The sequence below is a fragment of the Pleuronectes platessa genome, chromosome 4 (assembly GCF_947347685.1).
Source record: "Pleuronectes platessa chromosome 4, fPlePla1.1, whole genome shotgun sequence".
NCBI lineage: Eukaryota > Metazoa > Chordata > Actinopteri > Pleuronectiformes > Pleuronectidae > Pleuronectes > Pleuronectes platessa.
Genome location: NC_070629.1, coordinates 385,534 through 400,213, shown reverse-complemented (window position 1 = coordinate 400,213; position 14,680 = coordinate 385,534). Strand labels below are relative to the sequence as shown.

Sequence of the window (14,680 nt, the reverse complement as noted above, 5' to 3'; positions counted from 1 at the left end):
ACCAGCTACTGATTAAAGTCAAACAGATATTGCTATCCTCTGTGTTGATTTCTTTAATGTTAAGAATGTTTCTCATAAGACCTTATCAGATTGCATTGTGAAACATCTGGGTCACCTAATTTTAGTGTAAAGAAGGTGAACTCTTGACTAATGACTAATTTTGCACTGAAACACAAACTTGATGTTACACATCTTAAACAATATGATATGGGCGCCACTTAGACAACCAGACCTGTGTGCTTTGCTGTGACTATAAATGACTGGAACCTCAGATAAAGAAAGTTATTTTCTGACTTCCATAACTGAGGCATTCTCTACAGAATGTAATGTGCCCATTCTACTTCAGATCCATTGAATCATTGTGTGTTTATGTTGCTTAAAGCAGAGCATTCACTGCTTTAATGTAATCAGCATCTTATCTGACAATATCATGGTGTAGAAGTGCAAGGAAATACCATTATGTAATGATCAATGTCATTTATTGTGCACAAACATTATATTAAGGCATCTGCTGGAAATGTTATGATCAACAATTCTCATGCAAAAAATACTTTAAAAACTACACAAATAGTGTTTTGGAGAGGGGGGTTTCAGAGGGAGGGGGCAGCTCTGGAGAAAGGTCTGTCAATCCAGGTCTGCTGCTTGGTGTGATGGAGACATGAGGTTAGCATCAGGAGCGGAGGCTGCAGGAGGGACCGTGGAGCTGAGGCACACCTGTACTGCTTCTCTTGAGAAGAACTGAAGGACACAAACAAACCATAGTGTTAAATTATGAAGATGGTTCCCTCTGATTTTTTTTTAACATAAACGTCAGACAGGCCACTAAAAACTAAAAATGCTGAAGCTAACAGCTACCACACAGCAAGCTAATGCCTTCCTAAGGCTGCCAGGGAGTAGCATGAGTAGCCTTGTAGCAAGAGAGTGTAGCTAATCACAGCCCTCACAGTTCTTCATCAGTGGAGAAGTACCTCGCCATGTTTTCATCTTCAGAGGAGTCATCCAAAGACCGTGCTGCTGTTCCAGAATATGTCAGGCCCGCTGCAGCCTGCTGAGCTTGAACTCTGAGCACGCAGAGTAGGCCCTCACGTCCCGTCTCAGTAAATGCATCAGTACTGCCTGAGAATATATGATAAAAGACAAAAACGTCTCAATTGTGCGTTTGTGTGTATGTATACATACACACATACAAGGCTTTCTTTTCTACAGAAATATTTTTCCTGAGTTGATGACTCTGCTTATTGCCATCTAGAATGTGAAACCAAATATATTTTTTGGTGTACCCATACAAGATGTCCAATGTAACACCAATAAAATCCAATCTACTACACTACGGTTTTAATGCCTCTGCAATAGCGAGTCGCCGGAGGCATAACTGCATGTTTTCGGATTGTCTAACTTTGTATTTGTCTTAAAGTAAAAAGGTCAAGGCCACACTGACCTCATCTTATGGTTTCAGTTGTCAAGAGATAGTGTCATTTATATGAGAGAAAATATGTAGAAATATGTAGACGGACACTGCTCTGGTTAGCGGAGTCATACAACGCAGTGCGATAATTCTAGTGTAGTTTTTTTGTAATAAATGGGTTATCTATTTTTACAATCTACAAAAAGTTATCTATACATTTGGTCACAGAATGTTACACAAATAAATTGGCATTAAAGTTGGCATCTTGCTGTCTCACCAGTCTGACGATGCAGCTGAAGCGTCCATCAAGGGCTTTCTGCAGGTAATTTGGATTGTTTGTTTCTTTTGACGAGGAGAATAACATGAATTCATACCGATATCAGTTTACAATCAAACCTTTTTGTGTTGACCTTGTTTAAACAGAGTCAAAGGACATTGTACAACAATGACACATATTTTTCCACAGTACCTGTCGTTCACTACTGAACTTCTGACACCCATTACTGGACTGTGTCTTCCTGTAGAGTGGTGATGTTCTCAACGTTCTTTTCACAGTCTGTCAAAACAAAATTAGAGTTACAAATGTTAATGCCCCACAACCCATTGCAGATACGGTTGTATTTGCACACCGCATCGGATCAAAACAAAACTGCAGTCTGTGAAACAAGCAGTTTTGGTAGATATAAGGGAAATGCTAATATTTCTACATGAAACATATTCAGTCCCTTAAGCAAAATAACAATGATGGCAGGCCGCAACCTCGATGCCTTCGTCTGCTTTGCTTACAGACTAGTTTGCGGAGTCTTGTGCTGCCGCCCACTGACCGATACATCATCGCTCTTTTCTGAAACTAATGAAGGCAAATTCACACATGTAGACAGAAATAAACAGTATGAATTAAAAGGTGTAAATATTGCTAACATTATGTTTGATGGGGGTCATCATTATACATAACAGAGGAAAACTTTGCACATGTATTCCTTAAATTTACTTGCCTTCCTGTGGAAAAAGTTGTTTTCCTAGTTAAACAATCACAGCAGGGAAGCATGATTGATCAAAATTCTTTCAGTGTGATATTAACTTGTATTTCAGCAAGTGTACTTTGGGGATTTAATAAAAATGTATATTTGGCAAATTATATAAAATGTTTTTTCTGGTATGTAACTTAAAAGTACCTCTTTAATGGTAGGATAATTTCTCTCCCTCATCTTCCTCGTGGTACGTGGATGATGGTAGTGGGCTCAACCCGGCTTCTCTTTCTCTCCAGGCTGCCCTTCCTGCTCTTCATCAAGCAAAACAAACTGTTTGGTCCAAGTTGTTGACGTTAATGAAACTCCTGTAGCTTCACTTGGATCCTCCTTGATTAAAAAACAGAACATAGCAATTGTTTTATAAAATGAATCGCAACTCCATAACATGGAAACATTATTGTCATAGTGCATACTATACATTAAACCAAATTGACCTGATATTGTGGAGTAATGGTAGACAAATACACTCCTTATTAATCTAAAGCATTCATAAATCAAATTCATGTTTATATTTATATTGTAGCGTCCCTCAATGATGAGCTAAGCGTCTTGAACTGCTTTCAACAACAATGTATTCACCTCCCAGGTAGCACAGGCTACCGTGGGCTGAAGCATGTGGCTAACAATGGCGTATTAGCTGATGAACAGCGTCCATAGTGTGGATTGACGGACTCTCTCCGCACTCGGACTGTAAACCTAGATCGTAACGATCTTTAAAAACAATAAACTACTTACCTGACAGAAGGAAGATGACATCGTGGTCTTCCAAGCGCGCCGTGTTTATAACGCAGCCCCGAGTTAAAGGGCTGGTTGTTTACAAATAGGGTTTTTACGACAGCCACACGTCATGTCCGCTCGCGCACTCGGGCCGCTTGGCTCGCGGACTCGGGCCGGTCGCGCACTCGGGCCGGCCTCGGTATAAACAGACTCGCATGATCCTTCTCATTAGAGATGTAATCTAGCCTCAAATATTACTATTATATAACATGAATAACATTCACGATCACTGAAGGACACCACGCAGGGACTGTGATTTAAACACCAAGCTGCGCCCGTGGTGCCATGGCAACCATCATAGCAACGATAAAAACATGCGTGATAACTATTAAAATATTTATCATAAGCACGAACTGGCTGAAGACTGTGGAAGCAAAGACCACATTTCTCGCTAGAAATGGTGTCAGAATGTATTTTTATGCCCAAACTAAGTTACAAAATTATATTTTTATCTGAAAAAACAAGGAATCTCCGCCATGTTTTCCTCTCCGCAGACGGGAGCTTGAGAGTCACGTGACGTGAGAACACGCCAATGCAAAACAATGGGAGGACTAAATGTTACCATCTCACAATCTGAGAGGCCAGATTGTGAGATGGTAACGTCGGTCCAAGTGGACCAACGTTGCCATTGAACATTTTCTGATGAGACTGGGTTGCTTTAATGTCAACGGAGATCACTCAGAAAACGTTCCGCAAATATTAACCTTTATTCCGTCCCTAGAGCCAGCGTACAGCTGTGTGCGTGAGGGTGAGACTGTATCAGCGTCGGCATAAATGCGCGCTGTAATCTTCAGTCATAAGAGTAATACTTGTAAGTAATGCGCCGGAACAATTAACAGAGTCTTCACTATTGTGTGCGTGACATTAAGTTAAGTTGTCTTTTCCTGTTTTAGTAATTGCTCTCAAGACAATAAGGACGGCGTGGATCCCTGCTTTATTTTAAATGAATTAAAGGTATGACATAATGATGTGTTTTATGATTGTCAATGTTTTCAAACATTTTGATAAACTGGTTTAAATTGTGTGAACTAACTACAACAAGTTTGTTTTATAGGGCTGCCTTATTTGACCTTATTTAAATTTAGTTTCTTTCTGATTTATTGGTTTGATTATTGTGCTTTTTGTTTTATTTTATTTTGTTCTATGGGAATGTGCAATATGGTTGACTGGTACGTATTAAATAAATTGTATATTTCTGAAATCACAGCCTCTTCTGCTGATGTTTTAATGTTCCTGACAGGACGGTGATTCTTATAGGCTGCAGGGAGTCGGCGAAGTCTATTTAGAGACCCCCTAACTCTTCCCTTCTCCCCCTCTCTCTCTCCCCCCACTGCCGGTCCTGTGTGTGTGAGGAAGTGTTGCGTGGGCCGAGCAGGGATGGATTTATAAAAGAGTGCGTAGGATTCTTACTAAAAGTGTGCTTATGCCCAAAAGCAGGAAATGGCGTAAGCCAAAGCTAATTCCGATTTATAAAACCGTGCGCACGCAAAACCTGAACTCCAAATCCGCTCTCCACACGCTCAATTTCTACTATAAATGGTCAATGCATAGCACGTCACGAATATTAAATTATGAAGCTGACCAATGGTTTTCCACCGCGAGTCCTGACGGAGGCACGGCATCAAGCGATGTGAAGAGGAAGTAAAACTTTCAGACACTGACATCGAGGTGTTTGTTAGTGAGATGGAGGTGAAGAGCGACTTATGGGACAGCTGTGATGTCACTAATAAAGGAAATACACTGATACTCTGCCGCTGCTGCTGTGGATAACACAATGTGTGAGAATAGAAATCGCTGAACCCTCGCTTACTCCTCATCCTTCCATTCGCATGCACACATCGTCCAGAACCCCCCACCGGGGTCACGGTAGTATTTATCCATTTAGAGAATCGGACCGCTTCCCTCACATCAGTGGATCCTTGCCTCCACTCTGGGATCTTATTTGGAAAGTTTATTCATTTCTTGTAAGTGATCTCCTGTGCGCTCTGCCCGCTCTCTGTGCGCTCTGCGCCACTGCGCTCTCTGCGGTCTGCGCGCTCTGCTGAATTATGTTGAATTTCATGTAAAACAATAATAAACAGACAAATAAATTTACATGACAATTGTTTACAGTGCGGGAGTTACACTCCAACAGACCGCGTCACACTCGCGCTGTGGGTTTTACGCGGTGTCATTGCCGCCGGTCTACGGGGAGTATGACGGAAGTTGCATGTGCGCAGGACATCAGCTCCTGTGGAAACACACGAGCAAAGCGATGACGGAAGCGACGCTGATGGGATCGGTCCCAGAATTTCCTTGTGGTTAACTCTTTAGATTTGGAAGGGTCGAACATCAAAGCAGCAAACACAAAAACCTGAAGGGAACAACCTAAACTTAACTACTGAAATTAATGGAACCAAAAGACATGTTCCTATCCTGACTCCTCTTCCAGAAACAGGAGAAAAAATGGGTTCAACTCAAATGATACCCACCCCCCGAACCTGGCTGGGACATCCTCAACAGATCTTAAGACACGTTACAAGTGTAAGGGGTCAATTCTTAATACAGTTTTCGAGTTTTGGCAGTGTTATTTTTCCCGTTTTGCTGATATTTTAATTCATCCGACAGGACAGTGATTCCTATAGGCTGCGGGGATTTGGCGACGTCTATTAAGGGACACCGTAGCGCTCCCTCTCGCCCTCGCCCTCTCTCCACTGCCGGTCCTGTGTGTGTGAGTAAGTGCAGCGTGGCCGCAGCAGGTGCGGACACAAATTGTTTGTTGCGGTGAGTTTGCTGAAAGTAACTTTAATGTCAACGGAGATCACTCAGAAAACGTTCCGCAAATATTAACCTTTATTCCGTCCCTAGAGCCAGCGTACAGCTGTGTGCGTGAGGGTGAGACTGTATCAGCGTCGGCATAAATGCGCGCTGTAATCTTCAGTCATAAGAGTAATACTTGTAAGTAATGCGCCGGAACAATTAACAGAGTCTTCACTATTGTGTGCGTGACATTAAGTTAAGTTGTCTTTTCCTGTTTTAGTAATTGCTCTCAAGACAATAAGGACGGCGTGGATCCCTGCTTTATTTTAAATGAATTAAAGGTATGACATAATGATGTGTTTTATGATTGTCAATGTTTTCAAACATTTTGATAAACTGGTTTAAATTGTGTGAACTAACTACAACAAGTTTGTTTTATAGGGCTGCCTTATTTGACCTTATTTAAATTTAGTTTCTTTCTGATTTATTGGTTTGATTATTGTGCTTTTTGTTTTATTTTATTTTGTTCTATGGGAATGTGCAATATGGTTGACTGGTACGTATTAAATAAATTGTATATTTCTGAAATCACAGCCTCTTCTGCTGATGTTTTAATGTTCCTGACAGGACGGTGATTCTTATAGGCTGCAGGGAGTCGGCGAAGTCTATTTAGAGACCCCCTAACTCTTCCCTTCTCCCCCTCTCTCTCTCCCCCCACTGCCGGTCCTGTGTGTGTGAGGAAGTGTTGCGTGGGCCGAGCAGGGATGGATTTATAAAAGAGTGCGTAGGATTCTTACTAAAAGTGTGCTTATGCCCAAAAGCAGGAAATGGCGTAAGCCAAAGCTAATTCCGATTTATAAAACCGTGCGCACGCAAAACCTGAACTCCAAATCCGCTCTCCACACGCTCAATTTCTACTATAAATGGTCAATGCATAGCACGTCACGAATATTAAATTATGAAGCTGACCAATGGTTTTCCACCGCGAGTCCTGACGGAGGCACGGCATCAAGCGATGTGAAGAGGAAGTAAAACTTTCAGACACTGACATCGAGGTGTTTGTTAGTGAGATGGAGGTGAAGAGCGACTTATGGGACAGCTGTGATGTCACTAATAAAGGAAATACACTGATACTCTGCCGCTGCTGCTGTGGATAACACAATGTGTGAGAATAGAAATCGCTGAACCCTCGCTTACTCCTCATCCTTCCATTCGCATGCACACATCGTCCAGAACCCCCCACCGGGGTCACGGTAGTATTTATCCATTTAGAGAATCGGACCGCTTCCCTCACATCAGTGGATCCTTGCCTCCACTCTGGGATCTTATTTGGAAAGTTTATTCATTTCTTGTAAGTGATCTCCTGTGCGCTCTGCCCGCTCTCTGTGCGCTCTGCGCCACTGCGCTCTCTGCGGTCTGCGCGCTCTGCTGAATTATGTTGAATTTCATGTAAAACAATAATAAACAGACAAATAAATTTACATGACAATTGTTTACAGTGCGGGAGTTACACTCCAACAGACCGCGTCACACTCGCGCTGTGGGTTTTACGCGGTGTCATTGCCGCCGGTCTACGGGGAGTATGACGGAAGTTGCATGTGCGCAGGACATCAGCTCCTGTGGAAACACACGAGCAAAGCGATGACGGAAGCGACGCTGATGGGATCGGTCCCAGAATTTCCTTGTGGTTAACTCTTTAGATTTGGAAGGGTCGAACATCAAAGCAGCAAACACAAAAACCTGAAGGGAACAACCTAAACTTAACTACTGAAATTAATGGAACCAAAAGACATGTTCCTATCCTGACTCCTCTTCCAGAAACAGGAGAAAAAATGGGTTCAACTCAAATGATACCCACCCCCCGAACCTGGCTGGGACATCCTCAACAGATCTTAAGACACGTTACAAGTGTAAGGGGTCAATTCTTAATACAGTTTTCGAGTTTTGGCAGTGTTATTTTTCCCGTTTTGCTGATATTTTAATTCATCCGACAGGACAGTGATTCCTATAGGCTGCGGGGATTTGGCGACGTCTATTAAGGGACATCGTAGCGCTCCCTCTCGCCCTCTCTCTCTCTCCACTGCCGGTCCTGTGTGTGTGAGTAAGTGCAGCGTGGCCGCAGCAGGTGCGGACACAAGTTGTTTGTTGCGGTGAGTTTGCTGAAAGTAACTTTAATGTCAACGGAGATCACTCAGAAAACGTTCCGCAAATATTAACCTTTATTCCGTCCCTAGAGCCAGCGTACAGCTGTGTGCGTGAGGGTGAGACTGTATCAGCGTCGGCATAAATGCGCGCTGTAATCTTCAGTCATAAGAGTAATACTTGTAAGTAATGCGCCGGAACAATTAACAGAGTCTTCACTATTGTGTGCGTGACATTAAGTTAAGTTGTCTTTTCCTGTTTTAGTAATTGCTCTCAAGACAATAAGGACGGCGTGGATCCCTGCTTTATTTTAAATGAATTAAAGGTATGACATAATGATGTGTTTTATGATTGTCAATGTTTTCAAACATTTTGATAAACTGGTTTAAATTGTGTGAACTAACTACAACAAGTTTGTTTTATAGGGCTGCCTTATTTGACCTTATTTAAATTTAGTTTCTTTCTGATTTATTGGTTTGATTATTGTGCTTTTTGTTTTATTTTATTTTGTTCTATGGGAATGTGCAATATGTTTGACTGGTACGTATTAAATAAATTGTATATTTCTGAAATCACAGCCTCTTCTGCTGATGTTTTAATGTTCCTGACAGGACGGTGATTCTTATAGGCTGCAGGGAGTCGGCGAAGTCTATTTAGGGACCCCCTAACTCTTCCCTTCTCCCCCTCTCTCTCTCCCCCCACTGCCGGTCCTGTGTGTGTGAGGAAGTGTTGCGTGGGCCGAGCAGGGATGGATTTATAAAAGAGTGCGTAGGATTCTTACTAAAAGTGTGCTTATGCCCAAAAGCAGGAAATGGCGTAAGCCAAAGCTAATTCCGATTTATAAAACCGTGCGCACGCAAAACCTGAACTCCAAATCCGCTCTCCACACGCTCAATTTCTACTATAAATGGTCAATGCATAGCACGTCACGAATATTAAATTATGAAGCTGACCAATGGTTTTCCACCGCGAGTCCTGACGGAGGCACGGCATCAAGCGATGTGAAGAGGAAGTAAAACTTTCAGACACTGACATCGAGGTGTTTGTTAGTGAGATGGAGGTGAAGAGCGACTTATGGGACAGCTGTGATGTCACTAATAAAGGAAATACACTGATACTCTGCCGCTGCTGCTGTGGATAACACAATGTGTGAGAATAGAAATCGCTGAACCCTCGCTTACTCCTCATCCTTCCATTCGCATGCACACATCGTCCAGAACCCCCCACCGGGGTCACGGTAGTATTTATCCATTTAGAGAATCGGACCGCTTCCCTCACATCAGTGGATCCTTGCCTCCACTCTGGGATCTTATTTGGAAAGTTTATTCATTTCTTGTAAGTGATCTCCTGTGCGCTCTGCCCGCTCTCTGTGCGCTCTGCGCCACTGCGCTCTCTGCGGTCTGCGCGCTCTGCTGAATTATGTTGAATTTCATTTAAAACAATAATAAACAGACAAATAAATTTACATGACAATTGTTTACAGTGCGGGAGTTACACTCCAACAGAACGCATCACACTCGCGCTGTGGGTTTTACGCAACCCAGTCTCATCAGAAAACGTTCAATGGCAACGTTGGTCCACTTGGAACGACGTTACCATCTCACAATCTGGCCTCTCAGATTGTGAGATGGTAACATTTAGTCCTCCCATTGTTTTGCATTGGCGTGTTCTCAGGTCACGTGACTCACAAGCTCCCGTCTGCGGAGAGGAAAACATGGCGGAGATTCCCTGTTTTTTCAGATAAAAATATAATTTTGTAACTTAGTTTGGGCATAAAAATACATTCTGACACCATTTCTAGCGAGAAATGTGCTCTTTGCTTCCACAGTCTTCAGCCAGTTCGTGCTTATGATAAATATTTTAATAGTTATCACGCATGTTTTTATCGTTGCTATGACGGTTGCCATGCCACCACGGCGCAGCTTGGTGTTTAAATCACAGTCCCTGCGTGGTGTCCTTCAGTGATCGTGAATGTTATTCATGTTATATAATAGTAATATTTGAGGCTAGATTACATCTCTAATGAGAAGGAACCTGCGAGTCTGCTCATACCGAGGCCGGCCCGAGTGCGCGAGCCGAGCGGCCCGAGTGCGCGACCGGCCCGAGTGCGCGAGCCGGCCCGCGAGCCGGCGCGCGAGCCGAGCGGCCCGAGTGCGCGAGCCGAGCGGCCCGAGCGGCCCGAGTGCGCGACCGGCCCGAGTGCGCGAGCGGACATGACGTGTGGCTGTCGTAAAAACCCTATTTGTAAACAACCAGTCCTTTTAACTCGGGGCTACGTCATAAACACGGCGCGCTTGGAAGACCACGATGTCATCTTCCTTCTGTCAGGTAAGTAGTTTATTGTTTTTAAAGATCGTTACGATCTAGGTTTACAGTCCGAGTGCGGAGAGAGTCCGTCAATCCACACTATAGACGCTGTTCATCAGCTAATACGCCATTGTTAGCCACATGCTTCAGCCCACGGTAGCCTGTGCTACCTGGGAGGTGAATACATGGTTGTTGAAAACCAGTTCAAGACGCTTAGCTCATCATTGAGGGACGCTACAATATAAATATAAACATGAATTTGATTTATGAATGCTTTAGATTAATAAGGAGTGTATTTCTCTACTATTACTCCACAATATCAGGTCAATTTGGTTTAATGTATAGTATGCACTATGACAATAATGTTTTCATGTTATGGAGTTGCGATTCATTTGATAAAACAATTGCTATGTTCTGTTTTTTAATCAAGGAGGATCAAAGTGAAGCTACAGGAGTTTCATTAACGTCAACAACTTGGACCGAACGGTTTGTTTTGCTTGATGAAGAGCAGGAAGGGCAGCCTGGAGAGAAAGAGAAGCCGGGTTGAGCCCACTACCATCATCCATGTACCACAAGGAAGATGAGGGAGAGAAATGATCCTACCATTAAAATGGTACTTTTAAGTTACATACCAGAAAAACCATTTTATATAATTTGCCAAATATACATTTTTATTAAATCCCCAAAGTACGCTTGCTGAAATACAAGTTAATATCACACTGAAAGAATTTTGATCAATCATGCTTCCCTGCTGTGATTGTTTAACTGGGAAAACAACTTTTTCCACAGGAAGGCAAGTAAATTTAAGGAATACATGTGCAAAGTTTTCCTCTGTTATGTATAATGATGACCCCCATCAAACATAATGTTAGCAATCTTTACACCTTTTAATTTATACTGATTATTTCTGTCAACATGTGTGAATTTGCCTTCATTAGTTTCAGAAAAGAGCGATGATGTATCGGTCAGTGGGCGGCAGCACGAGACTCCGCAAACTAGTCTGTAAGCAAAGCAGACGAAGGCATCGAGGTTGCGGCCTGCCATCATTGTTATTTTGCTTAAGGGACTGAATATGTTTCATGCAGAAATATTAGCATTTCCCTTATATCTACCAAAACTGCTTGTTTCACAGACTGCAGTTTTGTTTTGATCCGATGTGGTGTGCAAATACAACCGTATCTGCAATGGGTTGTGGGGCATTAACATTTGTAACTCTAATTTTGTTTTGACAGACTGTGAAAAGAACGTTGAGAACATCACCACTCTACAGGAAGACACAGTCCAGTAATGGGTGTCAGAAGTTCAGTAGTGAACGACAGGTACTGTGGAAAAATGTGTGTCATTGTTGTACAATGTCCTTTGACTCTGTTTACACAAGGTTAACACAAAAAGGTTTGATTGTAAAGTGATATTGGTATGAATTCATGTTATTCTCCTCTTCACAAGAAACAAACAATCCAAATTACCTGCAGAAAGCCCTTGATGGACGCTTCAGCTGCATCGTCAGACTGGCCAGACAGCAAGATGCCAACTTTAATGCCAATTTATTTGTGTAACATTCTGTGACCAAATGTATAGATAACTTTTTGTAGATTGTAAAAATAGATAACCCATTTATTACAAAAAAACTACACTAGAATTACCGCACTGCGTTGTATGACTCCGCTAACCAGTGCAGTGTCCGTCTACATATTTCTACATATTTTCTCTCATATAAATGACACTGTATCTCTTGACAACTGAAACCATAAGATGAGGTCAGTGTGGCCTTGACCTTTTTACTTTAAGACAAATACAAAGTTAGACAATCCGAAAACATGCAGTTATGCCTCCGGCCACTCGCTATTGCAGAGGCATTAAAACCGTAGTGTAGTAGATTGGATTTTATTGGTGTTACATTGGACATCTTGTATGGGTACACCAAAAAATATATTTGGTTTCACATTCTAGATGGCAATAAGCAGAGTCATCAACTCAGGAAAAATATTTCTGTAGAAAAGAAAGCCCTGTATGTGTGTACGTATGTATACATACACACGTACAAACGCACTATTGAGACGTTTTGTTTTTTATCATATATTCTCAGGCAGTACTGATGCATTTACTGAGACGGGACGTGAGGGCCTACTCTGCGTGCTCAGAGTTCAAGCCCAGCAGGCTGCAGCGGTCCTGACATATTCTGGAACAGCAGCACAGTCTTTGGATGACTCCTCTGAAGATGAAAACATGGCGAGGTACTTCTCCACTGATGAAGAACTGTGAGGGCTGTGATTAGCTACACTCTCTTGCTACAATGCTACTCTTGCTACTCCCTGGCAGCCTTAGGAAGGCATTAGCTTGCTGTGTGGTAGCTGTTAGCTTCAGCATTTTTAGTTTTTAGTGGCCTGTCTGACGTTTATGTTTAAAAAAAAATCAGAGGGAACCATCTTCATAATTTAACACTATGGTTTGTTTGTGTCCTTCAGTTCTTCTCAAGAGAAGCAGTACAGGTGTGCCTCAGCTCCACGCTCCCTCCTGCAACCTCCGCTCCTGATGCTAACCTCATGTCTCCATCACACCAAGCAGCAGACCTGGATTGACAGACCTTTCTCCAGAGCTGCCCCCTCCCTCTGAAACCCCCCTCTCCAAAACACTATTTGTGTAGTTTTTAAAGTTTTTTTTCCCTGAGAATTGTTGATCATATCATTTCCAGCAGATGCCTTAATATAATGTTTGTGCACAATAAATGACATTGATCATAACATAATGGTATTTCCTTGCACTTCTACACCATGATATTGTCAGATAAGATGCTGATTACATTAAAGCAGTGAATGCTCTTCTTTAAGCAACATAAACAAACAATGATCCAATGAATCGGAAGTAGAATGGGCACATTACATTCTGTAGAGAATGCCTCAGTTATGGAAGTCAGAAAATAACTTTCTTTATCTGAGGTTCCAGTCATTTATAGTCACAGCAAAGCACACAGGTCTGGTTGTCTAGGGACACCCATATCATTGTTTAAGCTGTGTAACATCAAGTTTGTGTTTCAGTGCAGAATTAGTCATTAGTCAAGAGTTCACCCTCTTGTTTACATTAAAATTAGGTGACCCAGATGTTTCACAATGCATCTGATAAGGTCTTATGAGAAACATTCTTAACATTAAAGAAATCAACACAGAGGCTAGCAATAGATGTTTGACTTTAATCTGTAGCTGGTAATCAGCGGCCTGACTTATTCAAACACATTAATACTACAATGAATAAGGCAGGGGTTTTCCATCAGAAATCATTTCTGGGACATTAATTTAAAAGATCTCCAGTATAAGCAAATGTGTTCTAAAATTGGTTTACATCCAAGTGTGAGGCTGTCCTGGCACATGGAAATAAGATATATATATATTGTTTGTATTAACTTTCCCTCAGTTTAGTACTTGCACTACTTGAAAAGCTCTATATAAATAAGATGTATTAATGTTTATACATTGCCCTCTAGTATATGTTTTCCTAAAAGTCACTGTAGATACAGAAACAACAGTATGGTTCAGGTGACAGTGAGTGGAATGTGAAGGTAATTTCAATGAGCTCAAGAGAAACATAACGTGACGATATAGATGATTTCTGATAGATAATCCCTGCCTCATTCATTGTAGTATTAATGTGTTTGAATAAGTCAGGCCGCTGATTACCAGCTACGGATTAAAGTCAAACATCTATTGCTAGCCTCTGTGTTGATTTCTTTAATGTTAAGAATGTTTCTCATAAGACCTTATCAGATGCATTGTGAAACATCTGGGTCACCTAATTTTAATGTAAACAAGAGGGTGAACTCTTGACTAATGACTAATTTTGCACTGAAACACAAACTTGATGTTACACAGCTTAAACAATGATATGGGTGTCCCTAGACAACCAGACCTGTGTGCTTTGCTGTGACTATAAATGACTGGAACCTCAGATAAAGAAAGTTATTTTCTGACTTCCATAACTGAGGCATTCTCTACAGAATGTAATGTGCCCATTCTACTTCAGATTCATTGGATCATTGTTTGTTTATGTTGCTTAAAGAAGAGCATTCACTGCTTTAATGTAATCAGCATCTTATCTGACAATATCATGGTGTAGAAGTGCAAGGAAATACCATTATGTTATGATCAATGTCATTTATTGTGCACAAACATTATATTAAGGCATCTGCTGGAAATGATATGATCAACAATTCTCATGCAAAAAATACTTTAAAAACTACACAAATAGTGTTTTGGAGAGGGGGGTTTCAGAGGGAGGGGGCAGCTCT

General features: G+C 41.8%; 2 long non-coding RNA genes across 3 annotated transcripts; one reads left to right on the top strand and one right to left on the bottom strand.

Moving 5' to 3' along the window:
* Positions 1–491: 491 nt before the first annotated feature.
* Positions 492–3,283, bottom strand: LOC128438609 (uncharacterized). Of its 2 annotated transcripts, none has more exons than XR_008338351.1 (6): positions 3,172–3,283; positions 2,581–2,763; positions 1,875–1,961; positions 1,683–1,747; positions 945–1,116; positions 492–738 (listed from the first exon to the last, which is right to left on the bottom strand). It is a non-coding gene; the product is annotated as an uncharacterized LOC128438609 (long non-coding RNA). The 2 variants fall into 2 exon arrangements; XR_008338350.1 differs by having other exon boundaries at positions 969–1,116.
* A 7,736-nt stretch (positions 3,284–11,019) lies between these two features.
* On the top strand, positions 11,020–13,015 carry LOC128438630 (uncharacterized). Its single transcript, XR_008338362.1, has 3 exons — positions 11,020–11,720; positions 12,488–12,635; positions 12,867–13,015. It is a non-coding gene; the product is annotated as an uncharacterized LOC128438630 (long non-coding RNA).
* Positions 13,016–14,680: the final 1,665 nt, after the last annotated feature.